Source organism: Elephantulus edwardii, unplaced genomic scaffold, assembly GCF_000299155.1.
Source record: "Elephantulus edwardii isolate Elephantulus edwardi_28Jun2011 unplaced genomic scaffold, EleEdw1.0 scaffold00047, whole genome shotgun sequence".
Classification (NCBI taxonomy): Eukaryota; Metazoa; Chordata; class Mammalia; order Macroscelidea; family Macroscelididae; genus Elephantulus; species Elephantulus edwardii.
In genome coordinates, this window is record NW_006399797.1 from 19,839,774 (window position 1) to 19,859,237 (window position 19,464).

At 40.4% G+C, this 19,464-nt stretch overlaps 1 pseudogene; it reads left to right on the top strand.

Moving 5' to 3' along the window:
* The first annotated feature begins 16,957 nt into the window (after positions 1-16,957).
* LOC102848641 lies at positions 16,958-17,272 on the top strand (annotated as a pseudogene).
* The last annotated feature ends 2,192 nt before the right edge of the window (positions 17,273-19,464 follow it).

Here is a 19,464-nt window from a genome sequence, read left to right on the forward strand (position 1 = left end):
GGGGGTAGAGCTCCCCAATTAAAATAAGCTTGGAAGCAGGAATGGCATCCACTTCTGTAATAACTTGCCTCTGAAAACCCTATGAACCTGGAGAAAGGAAGAAAGTTACACAAGTGTTCAGGTCTTTCATTCATAGGGTCGCTATGAGTCGTCTACGACTCAAAGGCACTTAACAACAACAACAGATAAATGAAAAGATAGATTAAACAATCAAGTAAGTACCAACAGAGGGGAAGATGTATACTACGTGATTGACAGAGAATCTATAAATGGAAGCTGAAGAGATGAACACTCTCTGCTTGGAGTCAAGATAAGGAAAGCATCCCCCAGAACCAGCACTCTGAATTACAACTCCAAACTTTACACACAGTGAGAAAGTAAGTCACTGACTGTTAAAATCATCCACTTCTGGTATTTCTATTATGATTATTGATGTTTGGTGTTAAGTGCTGTTAAGTATGGCCCATAGTGACCCTATAACAACAGACCTTAAGCCTGTCCTTTCCTGTTCCACTCTCACAATTTCTGACACACTCAAGCCGTCAATGTGTCAATCCCTTTGGTTGAAGGCCTTCCTCTCTTTTGCTGACCTTTCCAAGCATGATGTCTCTAAGGAATAACCTCTCCTAGAAACATGCCCAAAGTTTGTGATATGAAGCTTTATAATCTTTGCCTCCACAAGCACTCTGGCTGCACTTTTTCCAAGACATATTAGTTCTTTTGGGGACCAGTCCTTAGAGAAGGGTATTATGCCTGGAAGGGTGGAAGGACAGTGCAAGAGAGAAAGACCCAGGATAAGATGGATAAACTCAGTTGACTAGAAAAATGGGACTAGATCTGTCGAAGACAATGAGATTGGCTCAGGAAAAGGTTCAGAGTCGCTATGATTTGCAGGTGACTCGATGGCACATAACAACTTCTCCAACACCACAGCTCAAAAACATCAATTATTCTTCTGTTATTCTTAGTTATTGTCCAGCTCTCAAATCCATAATAAGTGATTGAAAAGACCATGGCCTGGATCAAGTGCATCTTAGTCCTCGAACTGACATCATTGTTCCTCAATGATTTGGAGAGGTCTCTGACAGGTGACTTTTTGATTGCAATACATCTGATTTCCTGACTGATGGTACCAAGGGAGTTGATTCTGGATCCAAGTAAGATGACATCATTAAAATCTTCAATCTTTTCTCCATCTATCATATGTTGCCTATAGGTCAATTTTTGTTTTTTTTACATTGAGTTGCAATCTACTGAAGGCAGCAAGTGCTTCAAGTCCTCTCACTTTTAGTAAATACAGCTGTGTCATCTACATAACACAAGTTATTGATGAGTCTTCCTCTGATCCTGGTACCACATTCTTCATAATAGAGTTCAGTCTCTTGAATAAATTGGTCAGCATACAGATTAAATAGATATGGAAACAGGATACAACCCTGACACACACCTTTCTTAAATTTAAACTATGTAATGGAAGTATCAAGAGAAGATGGAAGGAATACACAGAGTCACTGTATCAGAAGGAATTGGCTGACAAAGAATAATTTCATGAAATTACATATGAGCAAGAGCCTACGGTGATGGAGGAGGAAGTTCAAATTGCTCTGAATGAATTGGCTCCAGGAGTTGACGGCATACCAATTGACATGTTTCAACAAACAGACACTGGCCTGGATGTGCTCACTAAGTTGTGCCAAGAAATCTGGGGAACAGCCAGCTGGCCTACTGACTGGAAAAGATCGATATTTGTTCCCGTTCCAAAGAAAAGTGACCCAACAGAGTGTGGAAATTATCATTGATATCACATACAAGCAAGATTCTGCTTAAAATTATCCAAAAACGTTTGGAACAATATGTCAACAGAGAACTGCCAGATGTGCAGGCTGGATTTAGAAGAGGTCGTGATACTAGGGATATTATAGCTAATGTTAGATGGATCTTGGCAGAAAGCAAAGAATACCAGAAGAATGTCTATCTGTGCTTCATTGACTATGCAAAGGCTTTTGACTGTGTGGATCACAAGCAGCTGTGGCTGATTCTGAGAAGAATGGGAATCCCAGAACATTTGATTGTAATAATGCGAAACTTATACTTGTACCAAGAAGCAGTTGTCAGAACAGAGCAAGGAGACACTGAATGGTTCAAAATCAAGAAAGGGGTTTGTCAAGGATGTATTTTGTCTCCATACCTTTTCAATCTGTATGCAGAACAGATCATCCGAGATGCTGGGCTATACAAAGAGGAATGTGGCATCAGGATTGGTGGAAGAGTCATCAACAAACTGTGTTATGCAGATGACACAACTGTGCTTGCTGAAACTGAGGAGTACCTGAAGCACTTGCTGCAGAAGATCAAGGACTACAGCCTCCTATATGGACTGAAGCTCAACATCGAGAAAACAAAGATTCTCACCACTGGGCCAATTGGCAGCATCAGTATGGGTGGTGAAGAGATTAAGATAGTTAACAGTTTTAATTTACTTGACTCCACAATCAACACTCTTGGTAACAGCAGCCAGGAAATCAAGAGACGAATTGCATTGGGAAAGTCGGCTGTGAGGGACCTCTCAAGAACAACGATGTCAGACTGGAGACTAAGGTGCGCCTGATCCAGGCAATAGTTTCGCAATTACGTGCTATGCATCAGAGAGTTGGACAGGTGAATAGGGTTGATAGAAAGAGAATTGATGCCTTTGAGCTGTGGTGCTGGAGAAGAGTGTTGAATATACCATGGACTGCTAGGAAAACAAACAGGTTTGTCCTGGAGAGGATGAAGCCAGAATGTTCCCTGGAGTCAAGGATTTTGAAGCTTTGTCTGACATATTTTGAGCATGTTGCAAGGAGGGACTGGTCCTTGGAGAGGGACATCATGTTTGGCAGAGCGGAGGGGCAGCAAAAGAGAGGAAGACCTTTGATGAGATGGATCGATTCTGTGACTGGAGAGGTGGGAATAAGTGTGTTTGAGATGGCTAGGTTGGCACAGGATAGAAGAGTGTCTAGAGCTCTTGCATGTAGGGTCGCTATGAGTCGCAGGTGACTCGATGGCACATAACAACAACAACAACAACAATGGTCCATTGCTCTGTTCACACAACAACCTCTTGGTCTAGGCGTAGGTTTTGCATGAGCATTACTAAGTGTTGTAGGATTCCCATTCTTCTCAATGTTAGTCATAATTTCTCATGTTCCACAAAGCCAAATGACTTTGTATAGCCAATAAAGTATAAATAGGCATTCTTCTGGTATTCTTTACATTCATCCAGGATCCATCTGACATCAGCAGTGATCTATTTGGTGCCACGGCCTCTTCTAAATCCTGCTTAAGCTTCTGGAAGTCCCCTACCTATCTATTGTTGTAGCCATTTTTTAATGTTCTTTTGCAATATTTTGCTTGCAAGTGATATTAATTATTTTATAATTTTCACATTTTCTTGGATCACCTTTCTTGGGAATGGGAATAAATATAGATCTCTTCCAGTCAGTCAAACAGACAGCTGCACTTCAAATTTGCTGGCTTAGGCTGGTAAACACGTGAAGTATATGTTCATGTTGTGTGCTGCCAAGTCGCTTGCGACTCATAGCAAATCTATGTACAACAGTCCTAAACCCTGCTCTATCCTGTGCCAATCTCATTGTCTCACTACCCCCATTACCCAAGGCACTGAATCAATCCATCTCATCAAGGGTCTTCCTCTCTTACGCTATCCCTCCACACTCCCAAGCATGACGTCCCTCTCCAAGGACTGGTCCCTCCTTGCAACATGTCGAAAATTATGTCAGACAAAGCTTCAGAATCCTTGCCTCCTAAGAGCAGCCTGATTTCACCCTCTCCAGGACAAATATGTTCATTCTCTTAGCAGTATATGTATGGTATGTATATTCAATACTCTTCTCCAGCACCACAGCTCAAAGACATCAATTCCCCTTCAATTATCCCTGGTCATTTCCCAGCTCTCTGGTGCAAAGCAAGTGATTGCAAAGACCATGGCCTGTATTAGGTGCACCTTAGTCTCCAGACTGACATCATTGTTCTTCAGTACTCTGGAGAGATCTCTGACAGCAGACTTTCCAATGGGAAGTATATAGCTTTCTATTATAATAGCTATTAAAAAGAGCAAGGACCACATGCAGACAACTATGTCTGACCTTTATCAAGTTCAAAAAGGGGAATTGTCACTATCAACAATATCAATAACACAAAACCAATTCTCACGAGGTCAGACATGTGCTTTGCTTGATTCAAAATACAATGTGGTACCTCACAGACCACACAGAACCATGTTAGGGGAGTCAAAAGACTTTGATCCAGGTTAATGATAGAATACAGAATACAGTCAAGACAGCTTCCAAAAGGTGCACAGAACATCAGCCTCTAGCCTTACAGTTGGCCAGTTTCCCCAAGTTTGCAATCCTGCTAATATTGGCTCTCCTTACCCCCACCAAGCTCCCATCTCACATCAGATCTCCAAATTGGCCATATCTGGTGCTGCTTTAGATGTAACTGGGGCAAGAAAAGTATCCTACTTCCTCTTGCTTCTCTTCTTTCTTTTTAATTATTAAATTTTATTAATTTTAATGAACATTTACAGGGATTTTGGGTTTTCATTCATTCATTCTTGCACTACTCTTGCTTCTCTTGGCACCAGATTTGTTTACCTCTGGCTGCTGACTTGCTCAATTCAATGGCGAGACTAGCCAATGTTGAGACAGGCCAATCCCATTGTGGAATGATAGATAGCCAATCCCCTTGTGGATAAGCTAGGAAAAATTCATCTTGAAAGATAAACTTCATGATAGCACCAGATAACTAACACAGAATCTGATATCAAGGAATGAGATTGTTGTTATGTGCCATTGGGTCCGCTGCAACTCGTAGTGACCCTATGTACAATAGCTCTGAAGTCTGCTCTACCCTGAGCCAGTCTCACTGACACTGACACATCTACTCCCACTGACCCAGTTACTGTATCAATCCATCTCATCCAGGGTCTTCCTCTCCTGAACTGTCCCTCCACTCTTCCAAGCATGATGTCCTTCTCCACGGATCAGTCTCTCCTAACCAAATGCCCAAAGTATGTGAGACAGAGCTTCAAAATCCCAGCCTCCAAGAAGAAACTTGATTTCACCATTTCCAAGGCAAAACTATTTGTTTTCTTGGCAGTCCATGGTATACTGCCCTTAAAAATATAAAAAATGTGGACGTGATTTGGCAATCGGATAATTGGTATACTAGGGAGTAATTTTGAGGTTATGGAGCTCTTATGGCCTATGGAAGAAGTTGCCTTGGTAAAGAAAGTACAAATCCACCAGGTGCTCTGAAGGACAAAGATGGAGAGTCTCCTCCCATGTGATTTAACTGTCTCTGAAAACCTACTAGATGGACAATTATTAGGTCAGTTCTGACAAGATGGTGCACACCAGTGACACAAAGATATCCAAGACAGAATCTGGTATCAATGAATGAAATTTTGCTCGAAAGGATTAAAATATGAGGAACTGATTTGGCTATTGGTTTAAGCTGGAGGAATTTTGATGTCACGTATTAAACTGTATCCTCCCAAACTATGTGCCATTTTGACTGGTCTATGATTCTCAGTGGCTTAGCAAAAGTGTAATGAACCAATTGATCCTATGATGTGATCAGTCAAGAAGATGAGTGGATTCCACAGCCTTAAGCAGGTCATCACCCTAATCCAAAGTAAGGGAAATTTCTTTGGTGCATAATTTTTTTTTTATTTTATAAGAGGAAAAAGGAGAAGCAAGTACGAACAATAAAGATGAATGGGAACAGAGGGTATCATTTAGACTCAGGGGTCCCTCAGCTGAGGCGCTCCTGGACCCAAAGGAATACTGATGCCAAGACACAGAGATTTCTAAAGGATACTAAGCCCACAAATATTTGAGGTGATTAAACAATCCTTTTCCAGGACTGACAGAGAAAGTCATTCATTAGAGCTGACACATTGAATCTAAACAGAGAGGACAAATTTATGTTTGTTAAAGCTATCCACTTGCAATGAAATTGGAAGGAACTGGAGTCAGAAAATCCAAAGGGCCAAACTCGCTCAGCATTTCTTAAGATCAAGAAACTGAAGAACAAATTCAAACCTCGAGTTGCTATAGTCAAGAAAGCATTAGGCAGAATATAAATGATCCAGGAAGTATTAAAAGAAGATGGAAAGAATATATGGAGTCACTGTATGAAAAGGAATTTGCAGATACAGAAGAATTTCATGAAACAACATATGAGCAAGAGCCTATGGTGATTAAAGAAGTTCAGGCTGCTTTGAAGGATATGGCAAAAAAATAAGGCCCCAGGAATAGATGGTATACCAATTGACATATTTCAGCTAACAGATGCTGCCCTGGATGTGCTCACCAAGTTGTGCCAAGAAATCTGGAGAACCACTTGGCCAACTGACTGGAAGAGATCTATATATGTCCCCATTCCAAAGAAGAGTGACCCAACATAGTGTGGAAATTATGGAACAGTATCATTGGTTTCACATGCAAGCAAGCTTCTGCTGATGGTTATCCAAAAATAGCTGGAACTGCCAGAAATCCAGGCTGGGTTTAGACGGGGTCATGGTACTACGGATATTGTAGCTAGTGTTAGATGGATCTTAGCTTAAAGCAGGGAATACCAGAGGAATGTCTATCTGTATTTCCTTGATTATCCAAGGCATTTGACTGTGTGGATCCTAACAAACTGTGGCTGACTCTGAGAAGAATGGGAATCCCAGAACACTTGTTCATCCTAATGCAATACCTACACTTGGGCCAGAAGGCAGTCATCAGAACAGAGCAAGGAAACACTGCATGGTTCAAAATTGGGAAGGGTCTACACCAGGGATGTGTCCTATCTCCTTACCTTTTCAACCTATATGCAAAACATTATCTGGGAGGCTGGGCTCTATGAGGAGAAGCGTGTCATCAGAATTGGTGGAAGATCCATCAACAATCCACATTATGCAGATGAGACAATCCTGCTGAAACTGAGGAGGACCTGAAGCGCTTGCTGCAGAGGGTCAAGGACTGCAGCCTTCAATAGGGATTGACGCTCAATATCAAGAAAACAGATTCTCACCACTGGGCCGATTGGCAGTGTCATAATGAAGAAATTGAGATTGTTCAGAGTTTTGGTTTGCTTGGATCCACAGTCAACACTCTTGGCACCAGCAGCCAGGACATTAAAAGATGTATTGTGATGGGGAAGTCTGCGGTTAGAGACCTCTCTAAAATGCTGAAGTGCACAGATTTCAGTCTGGAGACTAAGGTGTGCCTGATACATGCCATGGTCTTTGCCATCACTTGCTATGCATCAGAGAACTGGACAATGACTAAGAATGATGGGAGGAGAATTGATGCTTTTGAGCGGTGGCATTGGAGAAGAGTATTGAATATACCATGGACTGCCAAGAAAACAAACAAGTTTGTCCTAAAGAGGGTGAAGCTGGGCTACGTCTGACATACTTTGGACATGTTGCAAGGAAGGACCAGTCTTGGAGAGGGGCATCATGCTTGAGACAGTGGAGGGACAGAGCAGGAAGGGAAGACCCTCTATGAGGTGTATTGATTCAGTGACTGGGGTAATCAGGGTGGGTGTGTCAGAGACAGTGCGATTGGCACAGGATAGAGCAGGATTTAGGGCTATTGTATATAGGGTCGCTATGAGTCACAAGTACCTTGATGGCACATAACAACTACTTGTGGTAGTATTACAGCAACACTTGCTAACAAAGATAAGGTCCTTCATAACAAGCCCTTAGAAAAGACCATTAATGGAGTTAGGGATACCAGACACAATTCTGGTGAGGTCTTGAGAGTTATATACATTTTATTTTAAAAAACCTCTATCATCTTAGAGAATACATATGGCACCATTAACAGAATGTTACTGATGTTAAATGGGCTTCTGATGAGAATTTACAGTAATAAATATGTGATTGGATAACAGTGGAAAGGTTCTGCTTTTTATGCAACAACTAGTCTAAATTATATTCAAATGTTTAATAGAAAGTGGAAATTCCAAACTATGAAATTGGGCTTTTTGTAAAACAATTCTAAGCAAGACCATAAAGGGACATATGTTTTCTTCTTGTTGCTTCTAGTGGAATGTGGGAGGAAAGAGAGGAATTAAAAATGAAAAAAGAAATCCAAAACAATTATTTCAAAAGTTCTGGGATACAAACTAAGTACACACACATAAACTCTCACCAAGGACTTGGGAATTCAGTATTTTGTCAGAGATTAAAGTCTGTCGCTAATGGATGTATTCTAAACAAAAATCCTGTCCACTTAAACTGAAAGAAGAAAAGGCAATACAAAATAAAGGAAAGCTGCCTGCCTCCTGAAATTCTACAAGCAGAAAATGGGCCAATGGAGAAACCTGATTCTAGACACCTACCGATTTCCAAGAAAAGGATCCTTTTGGAACAGTTCAAAGATCAGCAGAACTGTTGGAAGTACAGGAAGAGGGTTGCCTGGTTTTCAAAGGATGAAGCCACAGCCTCCTACATTTCAGAGTGAGACTGGTACTCAGCTCTGGAGGGTTCAGCTGAAGCTGAACCCTGGAATGGAGCTACCATCTAAAGCAAAGGGACAAGGTAATCATGGTCAAGCACAGAAGGAGTCATGAAGAGGATGAGCTTGCCACTTGCATGGACTAGGAGGATGGGGCTGCCCAAGCCAAGGGACACAAGTTGCTGTTGCTGCCTTGGACTGAAGGAACTTTCACCTAAACTGCAGAGTGTAGCCAACAGCCAGAGTCTGGAGGACAGAGCCGATTTCCAGATGGTCATACAGAACGTGATTTGTTCTGCTGGGTTTTAGACTTGCTTGCTGCTTATTATCCCTTCTTTCTCTCTCATTTCTAATGGAAATTACTGTCTTATACTTGTTAAACACCACTGCACTTTGGAAAGTTTGTAACCCGTGTTAGAAATTTATTTCCATGTTCTTGCAATGGTGAATAATGCTGCTATGAACATTGTTGTACAAGTTTCTGTTGGAGCCTCAGTTCTTATTTTTTCAGGATACGTTCCAAGCAGTGGAATAGTTGGGTCATATGGAAATTTTATGTTCAGCTTTCTGAGGAAGCACCAAACTGCCTTCCAGGGTGGTTGTACCATTTTACAATCCCACCAACAGTCTATCAGAGTTCCTATCTCTGAGTAAGGGAAAATCATAGGTTTATACAATTTGATGGGTGGGAGGGAGGGGTGAGCAAAGGAAATCTGAAAGATCTGGCTGGGATCTGGAAAGGACAATGGTGGGCATAGCTCAGGGTTAATTTTATAAAATATAATGAATGGGAATGGTTGTATGAAAGATAATGTGAATGAAAGTGTGCACACCCATGTTTATTGCAGCTTTGTTCACAATAGCAAGGAGTTGGAAACAACCTAAGTGCCCATCAACAGACGAATGGCTAGAGAAGCACAATGGAATACTATGCTGCATTAAAAAACAAGGAACTCATGCAATATTACTCAAAATGGTTGACTCTGGAGAACATTATGCTGAGTGAAATGTCCCAGTCACAAAGGGACAAATATTGCATGGTGCCACTGTTGTAGAATGGGACTGTCCTTGGGATTGGGGAGAGACTGAGTAAGATGGGTTCAATAATGTATGCTGCTCTGAAACAGAGAAGGGAGAAAACTGTTTAAAAGAGATATGTGATTAGGTATTTCGATCATGACAAGAGTCTAGAGCTATGGCTATACGGTGGAGTGGACCTGGGGGAGGGTTTGTAAAATAATGAAAGAATCTTTTCTTTTACTTTTCCAGGAGGGTAATGTCTGGCGTGGGGGAGCCTTGGGAGGGGACAAATCTACAACAATGAATGAATGTAAATCCAAAAAAAAGAAAGAAAGTGTGAAACATAATGTATACAAACTATTCAAGCAAACCAATATAAAAAAAATTTTTTTAAAAAAAAGGCAGTCCTGAAGGGCATGTACAGTGCTAAAAAATCTGCACATCACACACCTTCTGGCACCGTAAGACGCTGAACCTTCAAGACAGCCCAAAAATCCTTGGAAGAGCAAAACAAGCTTGCCCACTATACCATTATCACGTTTCCCCGACCTGAGTCAGCCATGAAGAACACAGAAGGAAACACATTTGTATTGTGGATGTCAAGTCCAACAAGCACAAAATCAAACAAGCTGTAAAAATGCTCTATGACATTGATATGGCCATGGTCAACACCTTGATTAGACCAGATAGAACAAAATTGGGATCATCTAAACTGCAAGCAGGAGTGGCATCTACTTCCTAAGCAATATGCCTCTGTAAACTCTATTAACTTTGTTAAATGATTTCTAGAAAGGCTCTGTAGGGTTCATAGGGTTGTTGCTGAGTCGTGCTCGACTGGATGGCAATCAACTGGACTTAGCCATCTAATTCTAAATTTTTGTTACATATACACACAAAAGTTGAGTAAGCTAAAGAAATAGGGAAGACAGATGACATGACACTGAAGATGGCCAGAGAAGCTGAAACGAGACAAAGACCTTCCTCAGAGCAGAGACATGTCTTTCCCCTAAGGCTACACCTTGATTTCAGATGGACTGGGGATGATACAAAGAGCATGACATTGATGACTTTGAGCTGTGGTGCTGGAGTGATTATACCATGGACTGTCAGAAGTACAAAGAGGTTCATCCTAGAGAGGATGAAGCCAGCCTGCTCTTTGAAGACAAGGATTTTGAAGCTTCATCTAACATACTATGGGCATGTTGCAAGGAGGGACCAGTCCTTGAAGAGGGACGACATCATGCTTAGAAGGGTGGAGGGACAGAGAAAGAGAGGGAGACCATTGTTGAGATGGATTGATACAGTGACTGGCATAATGAGGGTGACTGGGGTAATGAGGGTAGGTGTGTCAGAGACAGTAAAGTTGGCACAGGATAGAGCAGGTTTCAGGGCTGTTGTACATAGGGTCACAAGCAACTTGACAGCACGGAACAACAGTCCTAAACTGAGGAAAATGGTTACATATATGTGGCTATGTTCTTACTATATACAGTAATAGAAGCTTAAATCATCATAATCTTCTCAATAGAGCACCCACCCCAGGAATCTCCAACTAAAGAGCAAATACTATTCCCTTTGTGTCATCCTATCTATTAGCACCATTGTTTCAAGACCTTCATTAGAGTTTTATTTCATCAAATAAGCATCAGTCTTTGTCTTTACTTGCAAAGTAGTTTGTTTTCTTTATCAAGTAATTAGACCCTACCACTACAAGTCTTTTCTTGTTATTCCAAAACACTGCCCTACCTCTGATTTTCAAGCTTTCTACAAACAGCTTCTATACTCTCACATCTGCCATGGCTAGCTGGTGTTATTTGCAACATCCAGGCAGTTTCAATTAAGCCCTTTATTTTTTTTTATGGTCTCTCTTCACAACTCTTAAGTACCTATTGATTCCATTTTAAAAAATCAAGAAATGTTGATTTACAAGATTTAAGTAACTTTTCTAAGATTATATGTATGGCCAGGATTTGAAATCGAAGGTAAAATCAAGATAATTGTAGCATTGTTGCTATACTTTCCACTTCTGAAACTTTTTTCTTAGCCTCATCCCATAGTTCTCTCAACTGCCTACAATTTTATACTACTCAGCTTCAGCGTTATGTGCTGTCGAGTTGCTTGTGACTCATAGCGACCCTATGTACAAGAGCCCTAAACACTGCACTATCCTGTGCCAACCTTGCCATCTCCAACACACTCATTCCCACCACCCCAATCACAGACCGATCCATCTCGAGGATCTTCCTCTACTGCACTGTCCCTCCACTCTGCCAAACATGATGTCCCTCTCCAAGGACCAGTCCCTCCTTGCAACATGCGCAAAGTATGTCAGACGAACCTTCAGAATCCTTGACACCAAGGAGCATTCCAGCTTCACCCTCTTAAGGACAAACCTGTTTGTTCTCCTACCAGTCCATGGTATATTCAACACTCTTCTCCAGCACCACAGCTCAAAGGTGTCAGTTCTCTATCATCCCTAGTCACAGTCCAACTCTCCAAAGCATAGCACATAATTGTGAAGACTATAGGCTGGATCAGGCCCACCTTAGGTCTCCAGCCTGATGTTGCTCTTGAGTACTCTTGAGAGGTCCCTCACAGCTGACTTTCCCAGTGAAATTTGTCTCTTGATTTCCTGGCTACTAGTACCAAGAGTGTTGACTGTGGAGCCAAGTAAACTAAAACTGTTAACTATCTCAATCTCTTCACCATCCATACTGATGCTGCCAATTGACCCAGTGGTGAGAAATCTTTCGTTTTCCTGATGTTGAGCTTCAATCTGTATTGAAGACTGCAGTCCTTGACCTTCTGCAGCAAGCGCTTCAGGTCCTGTTTCAGCAAGCAGAGTAACACAGGTTGTTGATGACTCTTCCACCAATCTTGACACCACATTCACGGAATTCTGTAGCTATATAATATTTACTCCATTTTCAGTCCTCAGGATTAAATGAGTAATATTCTTCAGGCCTAGGTCCACAAATGTTTAAATAAATTAAGATTTTGGAAGACAAAACCTACTCCATCTTTATTTAGTGATGAGGAGCAAGGTGTTGACTTTCGAGGGAGGTTTGCTGTCTTTTTTTTTTTTTTGGTCCTATTTCTTAATTATGAAGCATTACTATGCAAAGGCATTTGACTGTGTAGATCATAACAAACTGTGGCTGACTCTGAGAAGAATGGGAATCCCAGAACACTTGATCGTTCTAATGCGAAACTTATACTTGGACCAGGAGGCAGTCGTCAGAACAGAGCAAGGGAACACTGCATGGTTCAAAATTGGGAAGGGCGTACGCCAGGGATGCATCCTATCTCCATACCTTTTCAACCTATATGCAGAACAGATTATCCGGGAGGCTGGGCTCTATGAGGAGAAATGTGGGGTCAAGATTGGTGGACGATTTATCAACAATCTGCGTTATGCGGATGACACAACCCTGCATAATGAAACTGAGGAGGACCTGAAGCGCCTGCTGCAGAGTGTCAAGGACTGCAGCCTACAATATGGATTGAGGCTCAATGTCAAGAAGACAAAGATTCTCACCACTGGACCAATTGGCAGCATCAGGATGGATGGTGAAGAGATTGAGATTGTACACAGCTTTAGTTTGCTTGGCTCCATAGTCAACAGTCTCGGCACCAGCAGCCAGGAAATTAAAAGGCGCATTGCCATGGGAAAGTCTACTGTTAGGGACCTCTCCAAAGTGCTGAAGAGCAGTGGTGTCTCTCTGGAGATTAAGGTGCGCCTGATACAGGCCATGGTCTTCGCAATCACCTGTTATGCACCAGAGAGTTGGACAATGACCAAGGAGGATAGAAGGAGAATTGATGCCTTTGAGCTGTGGTGCTGGAGAAGAGTATTGAGAATACCATGGACTGCTAGGAAAACAAACAGATTTGTCCTGGAGAGGTTAAACCGGGTGGCTCCTTGGAGGAAAGGATTCTGAGGCTCCATCTAACTTACTTTGGACATGTTGTGAGAAGAGACCGGTCCTTAGAGAGGGACATCATGCTTGGGAGGGTGGAGGGACGGCGCAGGAAAGGAAGGCCCTCTATGAGGTGGATTGACTCAGTGACTGGGATAATTGGGATGGGAGTGTCAGAGACAGTGCGAATGGCACAGGACAGAGCGGAGTTTAGGGCTGTTGTACATAGGGTCGCTATGAGTCGCAGGCGACTCGACGGCACATAACAACAACAACAACAACCATTGCTCAGGCCACACCATCTAGCAACTGATTTGTTCCATTGGAGCAACTTTGTCCTCAAAGTTTTAGAAAATTATCCCAAGCCTCATTTCTACTTCCTGTATTATATATTCCCAATACCCGAGGTAAGTGTATACATTTTCCTCTTTTTTAGATGTAGAAAGTGACACACAAAAAAAATCAGTGATGTAATGATTATATACCTAGATAGCAATGTTGTTGTTAAGTGCCGTCGAGTTGCAGGTGACTGACTCACAGCCACCCTATGAAGGGCAATAGAGATAGCTAAATCCAATACCCAGATCTTTTAGATGTTTGTTTTTCATAATTCACTCTATTTTCTGAAACTATTTCTTTGTAACTCCATTTCAACCAGCATAAAATGCCAAACCTATCCAGTCATAAGTTTTACTCTATGAATGCCATGTTGAGTGTTTGTTTTGATGTTGGCAGCAGACGCCCGGATTATACCCATTAATGAAAACAGCTCTAGTCTCACTTCCCTAATTGGTTCCGCTCTCTTAGGCTGTTGGCTATCATTCTCTTTCATCACTAGGTTAAAAACGTTTGCAAAGTTTAACTCTCCTAAATGACCACACAATGACACACCTTTCATTTGGCTGAGTTGCTATCAGTCCTCTGAGTTTTCAAATTACCAAGTAATGGGCAATGGCAACATATGCCTTTTTTTACCCCCCAACACATAACTTCTTAAGAATGATTGTACATTACGGCATTGAAGTCTATGGGGGAGAGAATAGTATAAAAGTATTATTATTTTAGGGCATTATTTTTATCGTAGGAGTATGCAATGAGGGTTGTAGAGTGGATTATATTTGGGGCTAGGGGGTGGGGTTTGGGGAGGTGCGGGGGGGGGGATTGTGTACCAATGAGGGAGTTTTTCTTTTGCTTTTCAAGGAGAGGAGCAAATGGGGGGGGAGGGGTTTGTGCGGGGAGAAGGGTGCAACAATGAATGAATGGAATCCCAAAATCTCTGTAGATGTTCATTGAAATGAAAAATAAACAACCTAAATTTTAAAAAAAAAGAATGATTGTACAAACTGTTTTCATGTTTAAATTTACATTTTTCCTTAATTCATATTAAGTGTCCCTTCAAAATTTGTTTACATTTTGAGTGGCCTCCAAGTTTTATTAAACAATCTTTCATTTTAATGAAAACGTGTAAGTCTATTATTTAAAATTAGCGAATATTCTTTCTTCTACCCCACCCTCCTTCCCTCTCATCCCTGGTAACAAAGTTTCTGTGAAACATTTCCTTAGTTTTTTCTAATTGTGGACTCAAACAGTATTTGTCTTTTTGTGTCTTATTTCACTCAGCATGTCCTCCCACTTCATCCCTTTTATGCAGTTCTGAAAACTTGTCATTCTCTTGCATAATATCTCCTTGTGTGAATATACCATGGTTTGCTTACCCATCCATATGCTGATGGGTACTATGAGTTGTTCCCATCTTTGATACTGTAAACAAAGCTGTAATGAATATGGATGCATCACTTAGTAATGGAATTGTTAGATCAAATGATAACTTTTATTTCCAACTTTACAAGGAAGCACCATACTGTTTTTCACAATGGCTGTACCATTTACAGTCCCACCAGCAGCAAAAGAGAATTACAATTCTCTTCACACTCTTGCTCTAGTGGCTTAATGTTAGATGGTTCAAATGTATCAGCTGCTCTTAAGAAGAAAGTTGGGAAAAACTCTCAAGGCCAGCTATGAGTCTGTTCCGACAAGGGCACACATCAGCATCACACCCTCCCCTACATTTATTCTTTTTGCTGTTTCCTACGGCGTAAACTTTAAGTGTGAGAAGACCTTCAGACTCAGCAGCACCCACCACAAAACCATATCACTTAATACCAATTGTACTGATTCCATGTATATATTCTGGAATTGTGTTTTTGTGATGAAACTAGAACATACATACTCTTTTTAAGCTTGTGCAATTACTCTGCTCCCCAGCTGAGCTGTTTTATTAGTGGCTTTATTTAGTTCCATGTAGATGGCAAACACGTCTGAAATGCCATTTGAACTATTGAGTGTATAGCACCAATATGACTCTGGGCCGTTTCTGGTTGAGGTTTTTTGTTTGTTTCTTTGTTTTTTGTTGGCTTTTTTTTTTTGGCTCCCTTTGTGAAGTCATGGAAATAAATCATCCCAACTCTTAAGAAAATAGCCAAACATAATTTTGTAGCCTTAGGGACTCAAACATTTACTAGATCTTAATAAATTATAAAAGTAACATTTTGTTCATTTTTTATCCCAAGTTGTTTCTTGTTAGGGGTTGGTTTTTTTTTTTTAAAAAAGGCAGTGTTGTTAGGCACCATCAAGTCCACTACGACTCATAGTAATCCTATGAACAAAAGAGCTGAACCTTGCCCTATCCTGTGCTACCTTCATGAGCTCTGTCCTGTCAATTCATTACATGAAGGGTCATCTTCTCTTTCACGGACACTCTACCATTCCCAGTATGTCTCTAAAGAAATTTCCCTTCTGAAAATGTGCCCAAATTATGTAAGATTAAGTTTCACTTTTTCAAGACAGATTTATTCTTTTGGCAGTCCATGGTATATTCAATACTCTTTGCCAACACTACAATTCTAATGAAGTGGAGTAAGTTTTCTTTCTAATTAGATTTTTCACATCAAGACTGTTCAAACTTGGCAATTTCAACAGTAGAATCTAGTATTTTATTCCAAGCCAGTATGTTCATGGATTTTGAAGCCCACAATATTTCAAGAAGATTCTCTACACTGATGAGCCTGTCATGAAGTTTACACATCTTACTCGTCACATTTATTAACTATCAGTTGTGAATGATCAACACAAACATAAAAGTGGTTTTCTTTTCTAAAGAAAACATAAAAATCCAAGTTTTTAAACTTGGGCCAGTATCACAATATTCAGGTATAAGTGGCACATGATTTTCAAAAGTATTAACCAGTTGCTGGTAAGTCTATTTTGCTCTACTGTGACCCCATGAATGTCAGAGTAGAAGTATGTTCTCTGGGGTTTTTAAATGGCTGACTTTTTGGAAAGCAGAAGGCAATCCTTTCTTCTGAGGTTTTGCTGGCCAGACTTAAACCTCTAATCCTTCAGGTTGCAGCAGAGTATACTAACTTTTTGCCCCACTTAAGAACTCTAAATATGGGCGGTGGGATCAGCAGGGGCTGCAGCTAGAGAGTGAGCACGATGTCTCACACCATTTTGTTGGTACAACCTACCAAGAGGCCAGAAGGCAGAACTTACGCAGACTATGAATCAGTGAATGAATGCATGGAAGGTGTTTGTAAAATGTATGAAGAACATCTGAAGAGAATAAATCCCAACAGTCCTTCAATCACATATGATATCAGTCAATTGTTTGATTTTATTGATGATCTGGCAGACCTCAGCTGTCTTGTTTACCGAGCCAATACCCAGACATACCGGCCTTACAACAAAGACTGGATCAAGGAGAAGATCTACATGCTCCTTCGTCGGCAGGCCCAACAGGCTGGGAAATAGTTGAATTGGAAGCGTTAGGGAATGGAGGTGGACTTGGAACACAGGTGTGTACAGTGTGCTGTAGTGGGAGTTTTGTATTATAGTCCTGTTTCCATTTTGTTACACTCTAGCCAGGATCGAATGTATTAGATGAAATGTGAGATTTGTTCAATCTGAAACCCCTGTTGCCCTTTTTTCCTTTTCTTTCCCCCTTCTTTCTTAAGCATTTTTATGATTTAAAAAGAAGTTGTTCTGTCAGTTAATGTTGATTTCAATCCTTCAAGATGTTCATACCTACTTTATAACATTCACCGTATTAACCCTTCTGCAAAGTAGATGGGGTGGGGGAGAACAAGTTTAGTTGTGCCCTCAAAATAAATCTTAGTTAAAAATAAATACTTTTTATATTTTCCCCCTGGAAAAAAAAGAACTCTAAATATAACGGTCTCAATATTTCTGTATTATTTTTTCACACTTAATAATTTCTTTTCATCCAGAAAGACTTTGCTGATGCCCAGTTAGAGATCTTTTCTCTGCACAGGCTACCCTGCTTCTGTTAAGACTATAAGTAAACACCCTTGGAGCTCCTTTAATCAATTTCTGTATTGATGTGGGCTAGTGGTAAGAAGTTGCGCTGCACTCCTAAATCACAATGTTTGAATCCAAAAACTGTTCCAAGGGAGAAGGATGGCCTCTGAAAACCCTCCTGAGGGTCAGCTATGGGTCACTTCTGACTTGAAGGTACTCACTACAACTACAGAGCTCAGACTCATTGTGGAAAGGGCAAAAGTGTCCAAATCTCTTCTGTAACTGTTGTGATATCCCTCACTTGAACATCATTAAATAAAAAGTAGAGACATATTCTAACTCCATTTGCCATCTGTAAAAAATGCAGTTTTTCTTTTCCTCTGCCACACAGGACAAAAAAGTCTTAACTTTTATGGCAGTTAATCAAGTAGTGTTTAAAAAGTACTGTACACCTATTACTGAGAAAAGTTATGTGGATGATGGCAAAGAATGAGGAAGTGGCTTTTCACTAATCCCTGAAGCCCAAGGGTTAAACACACAATCAGGACAGCCAACAAAAACAGAGGGGACTTTCTGGTGGCATACGGAGTAGAACACGAACAAAATATAACTTTTTTTTTCTCCTCCCAGTTTAGATCTACGACCTATATTAAGAAGCAACATGTCCTGGAAAGATACTGAACCAATAATGAGGAATAAAAAAGCAACAATTAGACATGTTAGAAGTATGCCTTTTCTTGAATAGCTTTTGTTTGAAATTACTTTGTATAATAATTATTAACTTGCACCATGGGGAAGTGAAATGCAGGTATAAACCCTAAAGTGGTCAAGTCACTAAAACTGTGATTTCCTTGGCCTTCCCTTACTAATATTAACACAAAGATACAAAAAGAGAGTTAAGGAAATTATGACTTATCTGTGAACATCTAACAGTTTTAACCAAGAATATAAACTCTGCTTTGAACATTCTAACCACAGGTTCCTACTTCTTCAACAACCATGAACAAAATAAATATTTTTTTTGTCTTTTTTTCGGTTTGTTTTTTTTACAAAATAAATATTTAAGCTACAATCTTCAATAAAGTCCCTCTGTATTTGCTGTCCATCCTAATCACCTGTTTTGCTTGTCTGCTTAGAGCCTTTAGCTCTTAGATGTTGCACCTGGAGATTCTTGCTGGCTCTTTATGATGTAGGTTTATATGCCCTTTAATTGAAAGCAAACCGCCTTAGATAATTCAGTGACAATAATGTTACAAGGTCCACTTTCCGTTAAAAGGCAAATATAAATATTGGGCTATGTTCTTTAAAATGATGAAGAAAAAAGCATAAAAATACAATCTACTCCATTTCCTTTACCGGAGAGAAAAATCTCATATCCTAAAATATGCCTCTTTTGATGTGTTCCTCCTCCATCTCCCCGGGGTGATTTGAGTGCTAGTATGAGTAGGTTGTTTTTATTGGCTATGCTATTCTCACCCTATGGCAGTACTCTGCTCAAAGAAAAACCTTATACATTGGAATAAATACTAAACTCATGTTACTGTAATGTCTATCAACTTTAACTCAAAGTTTAATATTTTTAACTACTATCTGCTGAAAATCACTTCATTAAAAAAGGTGAAACTGAGTAAGGAAGGATTTCAATAGTATTTCATTCAAAAGCAATAGGTAAAGGTTATTAAAAT